The sequence below is a fragment of the Neomonachus schauinslandi genome, chromosome 3, assembly GCF_002201575.2.
Source record: "Neomonachus schauinslandi chromosome 3, ASM220157v2, whole genome shotgun sequence".
Lineage (NCBI taxonomy): Eukaryota > Metazoa > Chordata > Mammalia > Carnivora > Phocidae > Neomonachus > Neomonachus schauinslandi.
Window position 1 is genome coordinate 64,220,808 of NC_058405.1, and position 22,881 is coordinate 64,243,688.

Consider the following 22,881-nt stretch of genomic DNA (forward strand, 5'->3'; position numbering starts at 1 on the left):
ATTTAAATCTACTGAGGTGGTAATACTTTTTACACATGACAAAGTATGAACTCTGTAAGTACCAAATGAATGGAACATGCTAAGCATACTGAGGGGACATTCAGAAGAAAAAGAAATTGTTTTAGATTGGGGTTGTCAACAAAGAAGTGAGATGCCAACCATCCTGATTTGCCTAGGACTGAGGAGTTTCTAAGGATGCAGGACATTCAGGGCTAAAACCAAGAATGTCTACGGAAAACTGGGATGAGCTGATGACTCTACAAAGGAGGAATCATACAGGGTCATGAGTAACTCGACAAAAGAAATGTGCACTCCTTCAATATGAAAGAATAGAGAAGTCTATGGCATGATTGGACAATTAAGAAAAGGATGTACTTCTTTGATGGCATATATACTTGTCAAAGAGGAATTCTATTGCTTTTGGATCTGAAAGAATTAAACAAATAGGGTGACCCAGATTCCATCATGGGAAGCAGCTTTGATAGACACACTTATTACCAGGCCAGATGTCAGATCTAGCTTCAATAACAAATCTTTGGCAATTGCTTTTGAGCACCATGAACAATTAAACTCCATATATTTATACATGTTACAAAGAAATATTTGTGTCCTTTCATATGTAAAATTGATTATGCTTTCACTGGTTTTCTTCCCTTAATGATAATTTACACTCCCATGAAAACTATAGTTTTAGGGCTTACATATTATGCTGTGCATTGTTCTTTTCAAAGCTCTTTTTTTTTTTTAAGATTTTATTTATTTGACAGAGAGAGACACAGCGAGAGAGGGAACACAAGCAGGGGGAGCGTGAGAGGGAGAAGCAGGCTCCCCACAGAGCAGGGAGCCCAATGCGGGGCTGGATTCCAGGACCCTGGGATCATGACCTGAGCCAAAGGCAGACGCTTAACCAACTGAACCACCCAGGGGCCTGCTTTTTGAAGCTCTTAAAGAACGTTTCCTGCGTAGAAAAGAAGGGATCAAATTAAGTACATTTATTGAACTCTTACTTTGTGCCTTACAAATACCACCACATGTAATGGTCATAAAAACTGTAGAAAGAAAATACTATTATTATGTCCATTTACCAAATGAAGAACCAAAGTCACAGAATGGTTATGTCATTCTGGTCCAAGGTCACTTTGTAAGAAAAGAGTACGGGCAGGATTTGAATCCAGGTATTCTGACTCTAGAGCCTATGCATTTAGGCATCATATAGTAATAAGGACTTGAAAAGAAAATGAAATAACTTAAAAATGTACATCACAAAGAACACATAAAAGGTAAGATATCCAAGTTTCTTACTTCTAAGACAAATATATATCTGTGTGTTGAAACCTCAAAGTTAATTTTTTTTTGAAGTTAAGAACTTGATGCTCTTTCCATGACATAATTTCCCTGGTCCCGTTGCCCTCACAGTGGGAGCCAGCTTTTCCAACATATTTGGAGGGATAGATAATCCAGGCAATCCAGGACTGAATTGCTCTTGTAGCTCTGAGTTCCTTGAATTGGTTCTTTTTTCTGCTTAAATTCACTGATAAATTGCAAACCTCTGCTCTACTTTGTTCTGTCCTGATACATTGTGAGAATTTTATCAAAATAAGCCTTACCTTTCTTGAATAGACTACATTTTTATTAACATTTCAGGAAACAGCTTCATGCTCTGTAAAATAAATCAGAATAGTGAACATAATTCTATGTAAAGTAAAAAATAAAGAAACATGTGACCCTTATAATGGTAGTACTGCAAGCAATTTATATTTATTAATTTACATTTATTTACAGATGTGGAGAAGGTACTCCTCCCATTTTAGAAATAAACTGAGGTAGAGAAGTTAGGCGGTCTGCCCAAAGTCATACAACCAGTAAATGGCAGAACTTGACTTCTAACCTTGGCAGTTGGGCTGTAGGATGTGTGTCCTTGCTCACTGCACAGTATTGCCCAGATCACCTACTTCTAAAAGTCATTTGATGTGTTGATGTATCCTTATTTTTTTAAAGATTTTATTTAAAGAGAGGGAGGGAGCAGGAGGGGCAGAGGGAGAGGGACAAGCAGACTCCCCAATGAGCAAGGAGCCCCACATGGGGCTCTCGGAGGGGGGTGCTCCACGGAGCACTCTTTCCCAGGACCCTGAGATCATGACCTGAGCTGAAGGCAGACTTTTAATTGACTGAGCCACCCAGGCCCCCCAGCTGATGTATTCTTAATGAGTGACTAAAAACTAAAGGCTGGTCACTCAGCAGTAGTTGGGTTCCTCCTGTGAGTTAGGCACAAGCCATAGCCTCAATATTATTTCCTGACCTATTATTTTCCTGGATATTGTAATGTAGAGGTAGATAAGAGTCATTCCATTTAACATACACTTCATTTTCTCAGAAACTTATAATCCTTATTAAAAAAAAACACAGTGAAAACCCAGATAAATCAAGACAAACAATTGTTAAGGAGACTGTCTCTACCCAATACCTTTATGCTCTTTCCCCCCCTTTTTCAAGAATAGTCTGATTTTAAAGATTAGGTAAAATGTTCTGGCTTGAAATAGCATCTGGCTAGCAGCCCTTTTACAACTTCTCTTAACATTCAGCAAATTCATGTTTCAGAACCGAGATTTTATAACAATGTTGATATTATGTAGGACTAACTGTTGCTCTATCACCAGAATGTGAAAGGGTTTCTACTAAATTAAAAAATAAGGGGCGCCTGGGTGGCTCAGTCAGTGAAACATCCGACTCTTGATTTCATGATCTCAGGGTCGTGAGATCAAGCCCTATGTCAGGGTCCATGCTTAGTGGGGAGTCGGCTTGAGTTTCTCTCTCTCTCTCACCCTTTCCTTCTGCCCTTCCCCTGCTCTTGCAGGTGTTCTGTCTTTCTCTCTCTCTCAAAAATAAATAAATCTTTAAAAAATAGTAACACATGGATAATGCAACAAAATTGGTGTCCCACTAGTGCTCTGCTTAAGGAATTGTGTAAACCTGTCCTCCTGGAGGTAAGGAAGCCCTTTAGTCACTTCTCATTATCTGCTTCCTTTTTCAAGATTAGTATGCATTTATATATTAGTGTACATTTATTATCTATTAGGGAAGTGTCTTCTGCTATTCCACCACTTGTTTCCTGAGGCAGCCAAAATGTCTCTCTCGTTTCCTTCTGTGGTACTTAACTTCCATTCTAGATCTAGGAAGGCTGCAACATCCAGAACATAATTAAGGCATTTGTGGAAGAGTAGTTAAAAGAGGTGAACTGCATGCCATGAAATGTTTCCAGGTCAGAGTGCTGAACAGAAGTGCTGGGATAGCCGTGTGTATTTGGGCTCAGAGTCCGCCATTTACCACATGCGATGGGGCACCAGGCTGGGGGTAGGAGGGTAAATGATTATTCCAGAGCCTCATTCAGTGATGGGTACTGATAATGTTGGCGGCACGCAATTAATATTTATTGGGCATGTATATGAGCTTATCCCTATCACAAGCACTTTATTGTACTATCATATAGTACTATAATATCTATAGTATTACAATATAGTACTATCATATCAGCCTCATAATAATGGTTCTCACTAGCTGTACTCAACTAGACATTAGAAATAGATGGAGGTGCTGCCCAACACCAGCCAGCCAGATGTGGGACTTAGTAATTCACCAACTCCCAAAAAGATAGGTAATGAGAAAAACGGCAGTTTGGGGTTAATTCATAAAAATAGAGGTGTCGATAGAATAGAAAGATAGGGGATGCCTGGGTGGCTCAGTCAGTTAAGTATCTGCCTTCTGCTCAGGTCATGATCCTGGGGTCCTGGAATGGAGCTCGGCAGCTGGCTCCCTGCTCAGTGGGGAGTCTGCTTCTCCCTCTGCCCACCCCTCCTGGTGCTCTCTCTCTCTTTCTTGCTCTCTTTCTCTCAAATAAAGAAATAAAATCTTTAAAAATAAATAAATTAATTAATTAAAAATAAATTTAAAAAAATAACAGAATAGATAGCTCAGAAAAAGGCATTGGCAAAAGAATTTGGTTTATAATAAAAGTGATGTTATCAATCAGTGTAGAAAGAAAGTATTAATTCATGATTTGCTGGCTATAATAAATAGTCTGGTTCCCTATTTTATAAAAGAGAAACAGATCCTCGCTAAATAATGCATGCAAAAAATAATACCCATGTGTGTTAGAATTAAATTAGACAAAACTACATATTGCATACCCTGTGTTGACCACTGCTGTAGGTGCTTTCCATAAACAAAGTGCTTTGGTCCTCAAACAAGCCTATGAGGTAGGAATGATTATTTCACTCCCACAAAAAGAAAAGATAGAGGTTAAGTAACATTGTCCAAGGTCACACAGCTTGTAAGTGTTCCAACAGCCATCTCAGACTCAACACATCCACAAGCAAATTCCTAATCCTCCCCTTAAAAACATATCCCATCCTCTATCATCTCCTGCTCAGAACATTATTTATTCAGAGTCATCTAGTTACTCAAGCCAAAAATCTCATGGCCATCCTTAACTCTTCTTACATCCTACACTGTGGAAAATTCTGCCGGATCTAAGTTGGTCCACACCGTATTTCCTGGTTTGTTTTATTGACCTAAATGGTCTCCTTGCCTTCACCCTTGCTTTGCCACAGTCTGTTCTCAATGAAGCAACGAGAATAATCATTTTTTTAAAAGATTTTATTTATTTATTTGACAGAGAGAGAGACAGTGAGAGAGGGAACACAAGCAGGGGAGTGGGAGAGGGAGAAGCAGGCTTCCCACTGAGCAGGGAGCCCGATGCGGGGCTCGATCCCAGGACCCTGGGATCATGACCTGAGCCAAGGGCAGACTGAGCCACCCAGGTGCTCACTTAACGACTGAGCCACCCAGGTGCCCCTAGAATAATCATTTAAAACATAGATCAGATTATTCCTCCACCTGGAACTGCTCCTCCAATTAATCCTCATACCCATAACTTAACCTTCAGGTCTTTGCCCAAATGCCTCCATATTACTGAAAAGTATCCTGAAAACTTGTTTAAAATTGCAACCCACACACCTCATTGTCTGCTCCCACTAGCACTTCTAATCTCCATACCCTGTCCTTTGAATCACACTTGAATATTGCATATAACTTACTTATTTAATATGTTTACTATGTTTGGTTTGTCTTCCCTAGACTATAAGTTATACAAGGACAGGATCTCATCTGTTTCATTCTTAGATGTATACTAAGCACCTAGCACAGTGCTTCACACTTAATATGGACTCCATAAATGTTTGTGAATGAATGTTAAGAATGGGATGTCAAACATAGGCAGCATGACCCTATGGAGTTCATAAAATTAATAGCTAAGCAGTTCTATAAGAAATGAAATTATTAAAACAAATGCTCAAGAAATTGGTGAACATAAGAGGGGAAAAGGCTCTAGTAATATTAAAATACTAAAATAAGCTATTCAGGGAAAATGTGATAGTTTAAAGCATGTGAGAATTAAATCTTTTTTAAAACAAATAACATTACCCAACATTTTAACAATACATAAAAAATGAGCAATATCCACTATAAATATAAGTAATCAATGCTCTTATTGTATTAAGAACTATTACAAATCAAATGGGGAAATAGCACTAAAACCCCTATAAATATTGGAAAAGTATATAAACTCACAAGAAAAGAAACAAATAGCAAAGCATAAAAAAGTATGTAAAGGTCATATTTTTTAATAATACAACCCATTACATTGAGATGCCATTCTTCAAAAATAGCGAGTTGACAAAAATATAGACAGAAACGAGGGAAAAGAAGATTATGTATGCCCTGTTTAATGAGGGCTCCATAAAACCTATGTAATATGTATCATGGGCTTTAAAATATTCCTGCATTTTGGTGTAGTGGTTCTATTTCTAAGAATCTATTCTGAGGACAAAATCCAATTGTACAAACAAGTCTTTCAAGGAAGTCTTACGCTACGGAATAATACTATAAAAACAAACCACATTTGCAAGACTTGAGAATACTTAAGTATTTCATAGAAATGTATAGTGAATTATTAAAATAAATGTTTAAAAAGAAAACTTAGTAACTTAGACAATACTAACATTTTTTAAAAGGCAGGTAAAAAGCTGTGTTGATAGCATGATCCATGTGGATTAGATCGAAGCCTAGTTACAACTGATGGCAAATCCGGGAAAACTTGGAGCAGGAACCACTATCTATCTACAAGGCAAGTTGAGCAACCTCAAGCCCTTTAGTGAGGGATTTTGGGTGATGCCTTGTGCAGGATAAGGGAAAGTCCTGGTAGTACGGATAGAAGGCAGGTCACATGGGCTTCAAAGACAATGCCCACCTTTTCCCCAAATTTGCCTAAGAAAAAGCCATTGTCATGTATCTGATGATAGCATACATTATATACAGATATACAGAGTATTACCACCACATAAAATAATGACTGTGATACATGTACAGAACAACCATTTTCCAAATACCTGTCTGTGATTGCCTCCAAGTCTGAGATACAGCTGCTTTGGAAGAAAGTGCTTCACACACTACATATCAGCTCCTAAGTGGAAGTATCATTTCAGAAATTAAGTTGAAAGTTGAGTTCCTAATACAACTGGAATTCCAGCTCCACGATATACTTAAGCTGTGAATTGGCATTGCAGAGAATTGTTTTACTGCTATTATGTCTTGGGTCACTTGTCTCTTGCTAATTTCAAAACAAGAGTGCTTTCTTGTTTTTCTAACTAAGGTACTAAAAAGAAATTTCCAATAAATATATAACATTTTCTTATAAATTTCTTTGGCGTCAACGAATTGCATTTTCAGTGAATTGCATTTGCAGGTTTATGGAATGATGCCAAATTTGTATTTTAAAAATGTAAACAAAAACCACAAACAAACCTTCCTCCTTCTATTCCTGATGACCTTAGTATACAGAGTTCACTGTGTTGTTTAAATAGATTTCAAATAATTTTCCTGTAATTGCTAATCATTTTAGTAGGCGGCATGAGGTTAGCAATCAATAATCACCTGAAACTGTTGAAAACAAGCTCCAGGATCAATAGAACATTCTTCTTCCCATGGAAACACAGCTCACTCAGATGGCTGTCCTCGCTGTTCCTTTCTGTTTTGTATTTATTGTAGATTCACAGGCACATTTCTTATGGAAAAAACAACTTAAGGAAATAGACAAAATGTCTCTCACCAACCTCATGACAGGGATGGAATTTTGTTACAGAAAACATATCCTTAGAGAGGTAGGAAGAGGTATACAATTTGGTACAGATGCTAAGATTGCAAAGTAAAGTTCTTAATTTCTAATCAATAGCTATGTGTTGTCACTGGTCCACTTTCTTTTAAATGTATTTTAAAATATATTATAAAGACATATACTTATCTCGGTAAGTGTAATTCTACTAGGGGTTTATTTTTAAAGACACACTGACACAGAATATGCAAAATTTTGTTTATCTGGCTGAGACAAAAGATTACATCAATAATTGTTAGCTTCGTTTTTATTTTCTTAGGCACTAAACATTTCAGTTACTGATGATGAATAGGAAGATGAATTATTTCCTGAAAAAATATAAAAAAATTTACAGTTGTATTGCATAAAACAGATTTTCATATATATCCCCCCTTGTTAAATAAAAAGCAGACTTGTGTTTATTACAAAGTTCATTACCATGTCTACAGATAGATGTGTTCTTGCATATTTTATAAAATATGGCTTCATCATTTAACATTAAGAAAACTAAACAAAACATTTAAAGATGTTAATGTAATTTTTGTGGTTAAGAGTAAAAAGAGATTCAGGAAAGAAGAGACTCCTTTTGTTGTTCTTGCCTTTGTTTTCTGGAGAGCTATTATAGGAACCAGTTCAGTATTTTTTTTTTAAAGATTTTATTTATTTATTTGACAGAGAGAGACACAGCGAGAGAGGGAGCACAAGCAGGGGGAGTGGGAGAGGGAGAAGCAGGCTCCCCGAGGAGCAGGGAGCCGGATGCGGGACTCGATCCCAGGACGCTGGGATCATGACCTGAGCTGAAGGCAGTCGCTCAACCAACTGAGCCACCCAGGCACCCCAGTTCAGTATTTTGGAAGGGATGATCTAGAGGTAGTGCTCCTAAAAATTTAGAACCCCTGTCAAGGCTGAGCTTGAGATAAACACAGGAGATGAGTAGTAAACTAGAGAGAAAGAGAAATTTAGAAATAAGAAAAGTGATTTAAAAGAAAAAAAGCGGCATGCACATAACACACGTGGGTGAACTCTAGCGATATTCTCTTTACTCATATAAATATTCCCAAAAAAACCCTCAACTCATGTGAACTAAAGAGGAAAGGAAAAAAAAATGGAAAAAAAAAACAAAACACCAAACCCAAGAAGGAAATTTAATTTTGCGCTTTGGAGTCTGCGTGTGAGTGCCGGCTTGCCGCCTACCCTTGGCTCCCTTGGGGAATGTTCCTTGGGAAGAAACTGGTGCTGCTCTCAGTCCGCTCAGCACTGATTCCCAGAAGGTGTAACATCGCGTGGCTGGGACGGGAAGAAAGGGTTGCCACTCATCTGTTGCACAGCCCGAAGCTAGAGCAGGCAGCTGCTGAGCCGCGGTCTGCGACCCACCGCTCACCCCCGGGCTTTCGGAAAGTAAAGGAAATCAAGTAGAAACCGCGGGTCTCAAGCGGATAATCCTTAGCTAAGATTCCGCATGGACGCCACTCTTTATTTTACAAATGGACTCTCAAGTCATGGGGCCGTGACCAACCAAGGCTCCGTGAGTCACAAGCTGGGAACCACCACGTCGCATTTACAGCAAGTAAGTTACTGCCAACTTTACCAATATATGTCATTTGCTCTCAGCACTTTAGTCTTATTTTAGTGTGTGAACTCCAAAGAGATTGGCCAAGAGATAACTTTCATCCTGAAATCTCAGTACGCTGATGCGAGCATCACACACACTCACACGCACGCGCGCACGCACACACACACTCACACACACTCTTTCCCCACCTGAAGCCACCGAACCTCGCGCTCCTAGGCTGGTGCGTGTTTGGGGTTTTATTTAATATTTGGAAACTTACTGAGTTCCTATGCTTGTTGGAAAGACCGAGCTGGGTGGGGGTGGATGGAACACTGTGCCTCATCATTTATTCATTGCGACTGTCTCAATTGTTGACACTAGGGGCAAGCCGCATACTCCGGCTCTTGCAGGGGAAGTCTGACACCTTGAGGACGGGAGAGGGGGTGCCGGGAGCCCGGAGGAGCCGGAGTGGGAGAAGCTTTGAGAGTTCCCGGGTGGGGGGTGGGAGTGGGGGTTACTTTTTTCAAGTCGGGCGACCTGCCGCCTGGGTGCTTGTTGACTGGTTTGGGAGCAGAACGTTCAGAAGCCGGGTGCTGGCGCGAACTGAAGTCTGACATCTCTGCAGAGCCCGCCCAAAGACCGGAGGTGTGTCTGGCCGGCACCCAGGACCACACGGTGGGTTCTGGCCACTGACTTGGCTGGCCGACGGCCGGCTTGTGGTGAGCCCGCCTGCCCAACTGGCTGACCTCAAGGAGTTAGCCCAGGGAGGCGGCGGCTGTTTGGGGGCAGCGGAGCCGGGAAGCCAGCGTCAACGCCCGCCCGCGCGCGGGTCCCCTCCAAGGCCACGCAGAGCAGGGCGTGGGACGCGCATCTTCACCGGCCGTCCCTACCCAGCAGGGTCTGTGCGGACCCTGAGTCAGGCAGCCGCCCGGGACGGAGGGCGGAGTATCTTCCTCTCAGCTCATCCGCTGTCAGCCGTGGGAACGCTAACTTTATCCCGAGGGATCTGTGGGGGCGGGGGTGGGCGAAGTTCTCCTCCCCGGGAGCTCACCTCCCTCTCCGGGGCTGCCCCTCCCCCGCCTCCCATGGCACCGCTCTCAGAGCATCCTCACTCCGCCCAGTTCGGTGCCAGCTGCGTGGGCTCTAGCTTCATGCGTTTTCCTTGGAATGCTCCAAAACTCGGCAGCGACTAAGGAAATCCCATTGGAATTTGCCGGGCGTGCTCTCACCGGGCACAGCACCCGGGCCGCATGTCCTTGGATCGATCGCTCTTCAGCCAGAAGATTGCCAACTTTGCAGGTAAAGAGGGTGTCGCCTCAGAGCTCCGTTTGACCGGAGCTGCACCTCGCCTCCTTTCTGGGATCTCGGTTAAGTTTCTCAAGCTGCCTGGGAAGCCGGCTCCCTCTTGGGAAGCGGACATCCCTGGGGGTTACGAGTTCAAAAGGCTCCGGCTGCATGGTTTCTCTTTAAGGCTCCAGACCGGATTTGTGAAGCTTTCTGTGGTTGACCTGGGCTGAGCGGGAGTTTGGGGATGCTTCTCAGCCTCTCACTGCACCCAGCTTTAAAGCAGGGGAAAAGGCGAGGAGTGAACCCCTGATGTGACTTATATGGTAAACAAAGCAGCTGCAGCCACGCCACGGTGCTGGGGAGGAAGGCTGTTTTAGCCTTTTATGCATTTGGGGAAAATGGAGATCTTGGTGGCCCCTGGGCGTATATGAGTGAGCCCTAGACTCGCTGGCTCCTAAACTGGGGGAATGAAGAAAGGAAAGTGATCAATGTCCTGTCGATCGATTACACTCTGCGTCATTTTCATTCTCTATCAAGAAACAGAAACACTTTTATCCGTGTTGCTGGACCAACGCTAGGGATTCCTAGTTCGCTTGGCAACTGAAATTCCAATTAAGCCAATAGACCCTGTTTGCTACTTGGGTAAATCACTGAGATTCACAGCACAACTTGTTGTTCCAGCTGTGAACTCATCTGCCTATTGTGACTAGAGACTAGAGAACACTGGCAAGGGATGGAGGATTTGGGGGAGTTTGAAAAAAGGGAGCTCTTATCTTGTCTGTATTCACTATGTTGGGTCCCCTATGATGCATCCTTGTTCACATGGTTTCTTAGGGAGACCCTTCCCAGTTAAATTCCACAGCTATAAAATGCAGCAGGTTGCTCACTGCTCACTGAGTAAGCACCAAGCCAGAGGAGTGGGAGGAGGCAGAAGCAAGGCTTACTTGTTTTATTAAAAAATGAATTTAGAATAGACTTGTAAAACTGAAAAAAATCTTTCAGGTTTCATATAATTTCTGGCTTTTTGATCATAATAACCACAACAGAACATATTACAAATTCTTTAAGGAAAATGGTTAACTAAAGGTTTTTTTAAAAAAAAATAAAACTGAATTAGACAATGAGAGTAAGAAAGAGTGGGTGGATATGTTACAACATTGAAATCGTCATCTCTGTGCTATGGTTTCCTATTTAATCTGACATTTGTAATACCTACTTCTACTCACCTGGACAGCATACCAGGAAACATTTCCCCTCAAGTATTTATGGCAAAGAATCAAGATACAGGGATAACTAGTACTTCAGATATTATAATCAAAATTCAGGAAAGACATTGTTAAAGAAGCACTTTAGAAACTGTATTTATGAATTAATGCAGTTAAGGCAAATCAGTACATCACATAGAAGTTAAATGGGCTTTATCAAAGTATTTTATGCTAATGTCTTGTATTAATAAAAGTGCAGGTAGAAAGAAAGAAAACACTTACATTGCTTATGAATAAGAAATCATAGAGCTGCAGAGCCTTTCAATAAAGCTCTGATCAGGGGCGCCTGGGTTGCTCAGTCGTTAAGCGTCTGCCTTGGGCTCAGGTCATGGTCCCAGGGTCCTGGGATCGAGCCCTACATCGGGCTCCCTGCTCAGCGGGAAGCCTGCTTTTCCCTCTCTCACTCCTCCCTGCCTGTGTTCCCTCTCTCGCTGTGTCTCTCTCTCTCAAATAAATAAAATAGAATCTTTAAAAAAAAAAAAAAAAGCTCTGATCAGAGCTCAGCTATTCTGCAAACTTGCTGTTGTGAAGAGCTGAAAAATTTATGCCAAGAAAGTTACCCTCCAAAAGAAACAGGGACTGGTTAATGAGACTGATACACAAGAGGTGCTTAATACTCAAGTGAATAAATATAATGAATATACTGTTAGATCAATAGATAGTTCAAATAAGGCATAGTGAGAAGATGTGTGATTGCAAATTTAGAAAAGTTCTTCCTCTTAAGAACTTAAAGAAACACAAGCATTCATCAAAGCAGAAAGTATTTATTAGAGCTCAACAGATAGAAGAAATGTCTCTTTAGTAAAACCTTTCAAATATTGACAATGTTTCTAAAACTCTCTGATTTTGGAAAATAAGATGTTTTCCATTTACTTGCTTAATGGTCGTTCTCAAAGATTTATAAAAGGTAAAATAGATTTCCATTATTTACAAGCTATAAAATTTTGTAATTTTTATGTTGTTTATTTTTCTGTTGTAGTTATTCCCAGAAGGTCAAGATTAAAATGCACAGAAAAAAAAAAAAAACTATGAGAAAATTAAAGTTCTCTGTGAATTTTATGGCCACTTTGACTGTTGAAATAGTAAGAGACCAAATAACTTTCCATGTAAGATAACCTTAATTAACTCATACTTTACATAAATAAGAAATATCTGAAACATTGCTATTATTCTTTCTGCTTAGGAGAAATTTAAATATCTTGTATATCTTGTTCAGCACACACATTTTAAACTTTTAAACTTAAAGCCTGTTATAAGCACGATAAATTTCTGTTGAAGTATAATAATAATAGCCTTTAGGGTATGCTGACTAACCCCACTGAATTAAAAAATATTTTTATAAGTATATTGTTGAGAATATTGGCATGTTTTTATAACTGTATGTTTAATTGCCAGGATAATTTATGGCAGTTCAGATTATCAACATTACATTTAACAGCTAACAGCTGAAATAATCTATCTTTTCTAATTACTTCATATATAGTAACACAAATAAAGATATACACACATATGTTCAGTAGTTAAAATTGTGAATATCAGTGCTCAAAGACATGAGAGATTTTGTAAATATAGATATACAAAATTTGCTGAACAGTATAGCCAGGGCAGTAAAACTGTGGACTGAATATTTTCTTATGAAAAGATGATTGTTTTATTGTTTAAAACAAGCTAGGTGACAGGAAATATAATAAATGATTAAGTCTTTCTTTTCCAAATTCATTACTGACAAACATTTTATGAGATCAGATTCTAATGTACATCTTTACTTTCTACATTGTATTGTCTGGGCTAAGTTGAAGCCAATACTATTCACCTTCTTAATATCTATGGAAAACCTCCCATAAGCATTTTGGTTGTCGCTGAAAATGAGATTGAGGAGACAGCTCAAAATAAAAGACTTGTCTTTTCACCTAATTTATGCCTATCACCTCCCCACCCCAAATACACATTAAAACTGGTTAATTCAACCCCAGTTCCATTGGATAGTTGCTTCTATCTAGTGGTGATGAAATATTGCTTCAAAACTCTTTCCTGTCCTTATGATGTCTACTAATAATCCTCCAAGATGCAATGAGATCTCAATATTTTAAGAGATTTGAGAATATTTTGATCAGGGATCGAGTAGCATGCCTATATCTTTTTAATCAGCACAAATACAGACCTGATCTCTGAGAACATTAGTACTGCCAAAACCACTGTACGACGAAAAAATACATTTGGAAAAAGAAGGCATTCATTTGCTAAAATAAAAATTAAAGACACATGCTTTGAAAATATACCAATTTAAAACTACATTGTTCTCTGAAGTCTCTGGTAAATGAAGTGATCTATTTAAATTTTTTACAAATCTCAGTGATCCTTCTGAAAGTTCAGTTTCAATTAAATAGGATACAAAAAAGAGATAATGGTTTCAGTACTGGATCTGTTCTTGTAACTAAACTGTAGATGACATCCCATTATTATCAGTGTACGTTTTGTCTCCTTTTAAAAAATGTTTCCTTTGAAATACAGCAGTGTCATAGAGTAATGGCTTCTTGAGGAGCAAAAGATGACACAGGCACAGTTTTACACATACAATTAGAAATGTTAATTAAAACATTAATTTAAAAATACGCCTTGATCGCTTTATCTAGCACACTGCACTCTTTTCGAGAAATGGCAAGTGCAATGAAATAAATCAGAAATGCGTTCATTATATTCTGCCTGTAGTTTGCTCTTGTATTGTTTAAATATGTTGAAAACGTCAACATAAGTAATTTCCTTGAACAAATTTCATCAAAAGTTAAAACTTGCTTAAGACAGAAAACAGGAAGTATTATGAACAAAGGAAAGGAGAAAAAGAGAGGGGGCCAATATTTATGGGTACTTAATGTGTGCCAGGCACTATGCTAGGAACTTAAAAAAAGTTTTTCTCATGTTTATTTTCACATCTACTTTAAAACCGAAGTATCATTGCCACCTTTTGAAGAATCTGAAAATACTAAATTTCTAAAAAATAACAAAACTGCTTTGTGGCAGAGTCAGGATTTGAACCCTTGTTTACTTGATTCTAAAACTGACACTCTTTTTACCTAATTCTTACGGTTTCTAAAATAAAATTAGTAATCTCTTAACAAGATTCATATGTTCATGCTATTCCTACAGCTATTTATTTCTTTAATTCTTTGAATGTTTTAACATTGCGACATAAACTACCCCATTATGAATTATGAAACAATACTCTGTTAACTAAAGCTCTAACAGTTTTGAAGCAGAGCAGAAACTAAGCCTCTCACCTCAAGCAGGTTGTTCTCAAAATTATTTCCTTTCTTCTTCTTGAATATAAAGGTAATATGTATGGAAAGAAAAAAAAAGGTTTATTTTTATGGATAAAATTTGAGGTTATAATTTTTTCCCTTAAAGAGTCATTAGATTACAATTTGTAAATAAAAAGTTCTCATTCCAAACTTTAAAACAGCTCTAGGCTGTTAATAAACTATCTCTGTTTATAGAAAATGCAATCATGTTAGGACGTGTTAGGTTTATATTGCATCTTATTGATGCTATACAAAACTTCTAAACAAGTGTTTTTGTCTTAATTTTATCTGAAATCTTATTTGCCTAATTATCTTTAATGTTCATTGGTATTTTATCAGGGGAGCTTTCATTCAGACATCCCAGAAGGCATCTATCAGCTGGTAACACATTTTAAGAAATTTGCCACTTTTTTTTTTTTCAGAGATATACCTGCAGTTAAAACAAGTGTGATTGGGGGACCTGGGTGGCTCAGTCGTTAAGTGTCTGCCTTAGGCTCAGGTCATGATCCCAGGGTTCTGGGATCAAGCCCTGCATTGGGCACCCTACTCAGAGGGAAGCCTGATTCTCCTTCTCCCACTCCCCCTGCTTGTGTTCCCTCTCTCACTCTCTCTCTGTCAAATAAATTAATAAAATCTTAAAAAAAATGTGATTATGTCTGAAGGCCTGTTGACATTGAAGATAAAGGAATAATTTTGTTGAATATGTGTAATACCATATGTGTAATACCATTACAAAAACTAACACTGAAATGGTAACCATTCAGGAGATATTTATTGAGTATTAGTAAGTGAATAATTGAATAATTAGATGAATGACACATGAATAAACCCTTCATCTTTGCATTTTCTGGCAAAGCTCCCTCTGTATATAATAAATTTTCCCTTATTGCCCCCTGTCAAAATGTTCTCCAAGCACTAAACTCTAGTTCACTATTACTTTCTCCTTGAGTTTCCTTCCTGTCTCCAGGTGTTGCAAGTATAAATACAAGCAAAACTCTTGTTATATTCTAACTTGCAGGTGGGTAGAGGTCTGTCTCCTGAACTAGACAGTAAACTCCTTTAAGAAACACAAAAGATGCTCAAAAAATGTGTGAGTTTTTAACTGAATTAGATTGTCATAAATATTATGCTTTTGTAATTGAGCATAATTAACTTATTTCACAGTTTTATAATACCATAGTTGGCTGAATTTTGAGCATATTTATTTATAGAATGAAGCCAGTTATAATAATGACATTGCACTTGTATGATATATTGCATACCATATTATTTCCTATGTTACAAAAATAATGAGCCCACAGTTATTCAATGAATATGACGTCCAGTCAACTAGTTACTCCATAGTGCTCGCTTTCACAAGGTTTATATAACATTTAGTGTGTTTTAGTTTACATGTGGCTGTGCCACAATTCTTCAGGGAGAGTTTTTGTCCCGTGACACCGTGGGAAGTGTGGTCAAAGTTGAAAGAGGACAGATATAAGTATTTTTCAGGAATACCTACTGAACTAAAGAAAGCCAGGGACTTCTTTGGAGTGATTATATTTGGCAAATTAAGTTGAGAATTCATGTCAAAGACTTGACAAGTACATGATGTCCAATTGTGGGTGGCATGAGCTTTTTGCTTTTTTTTTTTCTTTTTCTTTTGGTCTTTTCATTCTACCTCATTGAGAATAGGATTGTTACAAATCAAGGTTTATGAAAAGTGTTCAGATACTCTGCTACATTTTTCATATATTTTATCTCTAAATGATAGCGGAGAAACTACACAACCGTGTAAGCTAGATCCTGGATCATAGTTCATAGCACATTGCGTTGTGATTTTCATTTTCGCTGTATTTGAGCAATTAGTATTCAGTATATGCTTTTTAAATAGATGAATGGAGTAAAAGAATGCATGGATGATTGGTCTGTTGTCAGCTGCTATGTTCAACCCCTGTATTTCAATATGCTGTGCTTTCTAGTAACTGATCACACACCAATATGAATCCCCAAATGAGAGGAGATGAGCGGACAAGCATGATGCATAAAGTACATTGAGTGAAGAATGAAGAATCCATTGTGCTTCATATATAGTAGGCATCCCCATTATTTGTGACAGCAAAGGTACCATTTTATGTAAAGATCTCCTTCATGCTAGGTGGGATGAAGCTGCATATCCTGAAGATCACACTGAAGACTACATTTAAATGAGCTCTCTTCTGTGATAGTTGTAGCGTGACAAGCACAGTTATTGGGTCTTGTTTAATTTCATCTAGAGTCATACATATCTATATCTGCATTTAAACATATACCAGCATTAAACACCTACATTTAAATTCATCAATTAAATATAAATTATAAAATTTAAATTATGTATGAGATATAATATTAATATATTATAATATATGATAAATATATTATAAATTAATATAACTATAATATTAAATATATTTTAATATATTTATTATTATATATAATATATTTTACATATTAGAGAGAGAGCTCATGTGCATCTGCATGCGGGCAAAATATAAGTAACAAAAAAATTGGGGGACTGCTCCTGGATAATAAACTCTTAAAGTAATGACCACAGAATAATTATCAAAGACAGTGAGATACAAATTGTTAGCAGAATGCAAAGTAGCCCATAAAAGACAAGAGAAGTTATTTGCCAATATCTGTGTCCCTGTAGCATGGTTAGATATGTAATCAATGACTTGGAAGGTCATCTAATTCAAAAGTCTTTTTTTAAGCAACACTCTCAAATCTTACTGAATAATTTTTATAATATACTGTATACATATATAATACTGTATATACACAAATATAAGGTGTTTTATTGAGGGCTTATTTAATGCATGACAATCACTCTTCTAGATGCTGAAAATACAGAGGCAGATATTTTCCTTTTTCTTTAAGATTTCAAACAAAGGATTCTCATGAACCTCATTATCATGCTCCAGTATCCCATATTATCTTAGAGACATTGTGCTGTTTTATTGTCGGCTGCTCTTTTCTTAGGGAAATAACTCACTGAGGAACTATAAATTATATTAAAACAGATTTAATCTATACTTGTAATTTAAACAAAATAACATTGGGTCACATTATAAGAAATCCAAATGCATCCTCCTTGCCTCAAACTACTGTTTCCTTTTAGAATAGGATTTGGGTCTTCCAACTATAAATCTATGTTAAATTTGAATAGCAGTATTGGCAGTATTAAAGATGGTGTTTTCCTTTTATATGTACATATTGTTAAATTACCTTTCAAAGACTATGTATTTTAGGAGATCAGTGGATTCCAAAGTCTTGATGGATTTATGGTAATACATTTCACATGTTGTCCAATCTTCCTTGGAACCAATGAAGCAAACCTAAGAGAAGAAGCCTGTTTTAGAGCTAGGGATATAGTGACTTGGATCCTCCTCTCTACCTTTTGCCTTGTGACATAAAAAAATCTTGGCTCAAGATTCCATTCTGGAATCATCTAGAAGTTCTCAGTATCCACTGCAAGTGTTTCCTAGCCAGCTCCTCTGTCTATAAGCTGAGAATGTACTGAAGACCTAGAAACAGACAATCTTTCTCATGGTCTTAAATATTTGGAACAAAGAAAGGGACTGGACTAGCTACGTTAATCTTTTATTAAAAAAAAAAAATTTTTTGTGACCTACATTCTTTTTTGCCAGAATTTTTGCTTTCTGAGAGTCATCATTTGAAATAAGCAGAGTGCCTACCTCTAAGCCTCTGAGAACCTCCATAGTTAAGGAGAAAGAAATATTTCTAAAGAACAGTCAAATTTCAGGGTTATTATTGCTCTGTGGGATATTAAATAGCTTTGTAACTTAAAAAAAATAAGATATATCTCTATGTATGGCTGAATAAAAAGATAATGTTGGCAAAGGGAAAAGACTTACTTGCTTATCTAGTTCATTTTAACCACACAGCTTAACATTTTGATTTGTAATGTGTAAGCTACTTAGAGAGCTGAACGGCATACTTTCATTTAGCACTGCAGCACGTTCTTGGAACAAAGTGAACCAACAAATGATTTTGCCCTTTCATGAATAAAAGAAGGTTTAATGAAAAAACATTTCATTATAATAGTATACTTATGATAAAGAATTTTTTCCAACATATAAAATATCAACAATTTTAACTTGAAGAATAAAAGCTCATTTCTAACCTATTGTACTTAGCAGGAAGCACTAAGAGCAGAATTTAAAGCATAACTTTCTAATATACTTAAATACTTTCTTACTAGTTATTACACTGCTGAATTGAAATATTCGGTACAATTAAATATTGGAAATTGCCCCCTTTTAGATTAGTAGTTAATTGCAATAATTTTTGGCAACAAAATACAGATCTGTTTTATGTTATAATATTTTAACCTCTGATTTTAATTTTTTAGCCTCTGATTTTTTGTAACATAAATATTTATGAAGTAAAAATAGAGACAGAGGCCAATCCAAGAGGTAAACAAATTGAATATTTGAAATAATCCATTGTTGAATAATCTAGGTATATTTGAAACATATAACTTTGATTCATTTCAGTTTATTTAAAGAAAGTTATTTGAAAGCTGAGCTACATTCTTACAATGCTCCTGGTTTTAAGATTCAAAATAAGATCTCATCTATAAAAATATACCAGGATTATGTGTCAAATATTTAATGTAATTAAAGAGAATCTCTAACTACTCATAAAAGCATTAGCATTTAGAAGTGTTTTAGGGTCTGCCAGAATTTATTTTGATTATTTATTTTAATCAAAATTTGATCAAAATGAAATGGATATACAAGTGCAGCAAAGACAGTGACTACTCAAAGGGTTTCATATACCCTTTGGTTCATTTCCAATGCGATATTGTCATCATTACTGTTTGCACTTCATCAGTCCTCTACCGACAGATGGGCTGCTTGTTTGAGGCTGCACCCTCATGGACAGGAGGCTTATGACAGAGGAATTGCCATATACAAATTCACATTCCCTGCTCCCTCAAACAGACCAGGGTGCTTCCATATGTAGATGGGAAGTATGATGAACATTTATTTTTCTAAACATTTACAAAATTATGGTAAGATCCTTATTCACAGTTGAATTATGACTTATGATAAATTACCATTAATGGTTTTCTTTTTCTTTAGGTTAGAGATAGAAGTTTCTTCCTAATATATTTAAGAAAATTTGATATCAGGAAGGATTTAAGCAAAAGTTTTTAAGGAAGGAGATTTCATATTGTCACATTCTCCCTAGATATATAGGGAAAGGCACAATGAATTTAATCTGTTGTGTTTAAGAAAATTGAGTAATTGCATTCTGTTTTGTTATGAGGAGAAGATCATTACATAGTTGGTGCTGGGATTTTTTAGCCATTTTTGGGGTTTACACTAAAATGAATGCTCACGCTAATCATAAGGATAAATACTAACAACAGTTACCATATGAATATTTTCTTTTTTTTTTAATATTTTATTTATTTATTTGACAGAGAGAGACACAGCGAGAGAGGGAACACAAGCAGGGGGAGTGGGAGAGGGAGAAGCAGGCTCCCCTCAGAGCAGGGAGCCCGATGCGGAACTCGATCCCAGGACCCTGGGATCATGACCTGAGCTGAAGGCAGTCGCTTAACCAACTGAGCCACCCAGGCGCCCACTATATGAATATTTTCAAATGTCTTATGTGAAACATCAAAATACTTAACATATGTTGCTGATTCATTAATCATAGCTAATCACTTATTTTAAAAAGAATTTAACATTTTAATTTTAATTCATGTAACAAATACTTTATTTTCTTAAAATTTTTAACAGTACTTTGAAAGTGTTTGCCAATTATTTGAAATATAAATGTAAGGCCAAACACTACAAAATATTTATCTGACTTTTGATGAACTACTGTTGTCTTTATTTCTTACCCTAGAGTATGTTGAAATAAATTTGAGGGTTAGTGTATTTGTCTTTAATAAAAATAAAATGTGCATATGCTTTTGGGGACTAGGCAGGCTCAGCTGGATAAATTTAATTTTCTATTCTTTTCAAGAATAATTATAAATCTGTTTTATTTTCTATTTTAGTTTTCTTTTTTATTTTTAAAATTGCATATATCATACCTGCTACTTTCAGATGCCCTCTTTCCCTTCTTGTAACACCATGCCTCTGTGGGGAACCAAGAGTTCTCATTAGCATGTTTAGTGTCAGTATGTTGGCAATGAATTTTTTCAGTCTCTGATTGAAAATGTGTTTATTTTCACCTCACTTTTAATGTTATTTTCATTTGTTAGAGTATTCTAGATTGGGAATTATTTTCTTTTGGTACTTTACATACACCACCCAATTGACTTTTGACTTCCATCATTTCTGTTGAGAAGTCAGCCAGCAGTCTGATGGTTGTTCCTCTGAGAACAGTGTGTTCTTTATCTTTTTTATTGCTTTTATGTTTTCTCTTAGTCTTTTGTTTTTGTAGTCTCACAATATGTACTTATGTGATCTCTTTGGATTTCTACTGCTTGACATTTGGAGCGTTTCTTTAAAATGGCTTCATAAATTTCACCAGTTTTGAAAAGTTCTTAGTCATTATCTCTTCAGATATAGTTTTACACTTTCCTTTCTTCTCACTTACGGCCTCCAATTACACGTTGTTACCTTTTTACTCTGTCATGTATCTAGCAGTCTTTTAACTCTTTTTATAATGTATTTTCCATCCATTTTTGTTCTCTCTGTTGTAATCTGGATATATTTTGTAGCCTTATCTTCCCATCCATGAGTCCTTTTTTTTTGTTTTTACTATGTCCTATCTGCTGTTAAGCTCATTTATTAAGTTATTAATTTCAATTATTACATTTTCCACTTGCAGTATTTTAATTTGATTCTTTTTTATAGATTCTAGATTCCTCATAAAATTTTCAATTTTTCTGTCTCATTTCTGAATATTGTTGAATAACACATTAAGTTTAAAGTTGGAGGCCAGTAATTCCAATAACAAGGCTATGTGTTCATCTGTTTCTCCTAAGTTTTTATTAGAATGCCTCACAATTTTTTTATTTAAAAGTGGAAAATGTATATAGAAAATTGTAGAAAAAAATTATAGAAGTTTTGCCATCTTCTCCCAAATAGAATATACCCTATCCTCTGGCAGGCAGCTAGGATGGGAATAGACCTCTTAATCCTGTCACAAGCTGAGCTGCTTAGAGGTTAATTTTCAGACTTTGGAAGATCCTATGAATCACTGGCTGTCCCAGCTAATATGTTATAGGGCCCGAGGGTGTAAGAACCTTGGCAATTTAGTAAGACTACTTCTCATTGCAGGTTCCAAAAGAATGAATTTCGTCTTTGAATTTTTGTGAGATTGATGAATACTTTGCTCTAATTTTCAGCAGCTTTCTGATAAATGTCTTATTTTCTTGCAAAGCTTAAGATTTTAACAAATGCCTTGAGAAGAGTTATTGAGTGTGACACTCACTTCCATCTGTCTCCCTTTTTACCAGGATATAGGAACCTTGTATAAATGCCTTGAGGGGAAACATGGTTTGTAGAAGTCAATTCACCTCTCTATGGCTTCTGTCTATCTGGAATCTTGGCTCCCCAAGTCCTAGTTAGGTCTGCAACAGTTCTTTAGACAGAGGTTTATTTGTTTGTTTGTTTATATTTGCCCAGCTTTTCTAAATGTTATCAGAAGGAGTGTTAATCCACTACATGTCATTCCATCATACAGACACAAGTCTTCTTTTATATTTTGACTTTAATGCTGAAAAATTCAAAGTGTTTAAAAAGAAGAAACTATACTCATATAATATAGTATAGATATGTATTGTACCCCTGGAGAGATGAACATAGCAACTGCAAAAGAGTTCTGGAATTTTTAACCTTATTTATTTATTTATTTATGTGGAAGTAACAACATTATTCTTGAAGAATTAGCAAGTCTTTGACATTAGAAATTAAACCATTTTAAAGTATTTTGTATAAAAATAATAAATTCTAAACAAAACCATATTAATCTGGCACAAATCAATTATAAGTTAGTTCTAATTAATAGCTCTTTCTTACTGAACAGTGAACACACTATTAACTGAAGAAAAAGTAGAGGCAATATAATGCAATAGCAATTTGACCTCTTCATCACTGAGGTGAGATTTTTTTCAGGCCTGTGGTTTTCTAAGTAATCTTAATTTCGCCCACTTGAAATCTATTATAAAAATGCTATTGCTTACTGCTGTTTGTGTTATAGTTATAACTGTTACTGTTAAAATTACCTAAGGCCTGATATATTTCCTTAAAGACATTTTGCAGATAT

General features: G+C 36.7%; 1 protein-coding gene across 1 annotated transcript in view; it reads left to right on the plus strand.

Annotated features, from left to right (window-relative positions):
* The first annotated feature begins 9,872 nt into the window (after positions 1 to 9,872).
* Positions 9,873 to 22,881, plus strand: part of TRPC4 (transient receptor potential cation channel subfamily C member 4) — a 193,936-nt gene continuing 180,927 nt past the window's right edge. The window contains exon 1 of the mRNA XM_021678301.1: positions 9,873 to 10,055. The gene's annotated coding sequence lies outside the window, so the exon portion shown is untranslated. The remainder of the gene's footprint in view (positions 10,056 to 22,881) is intronic.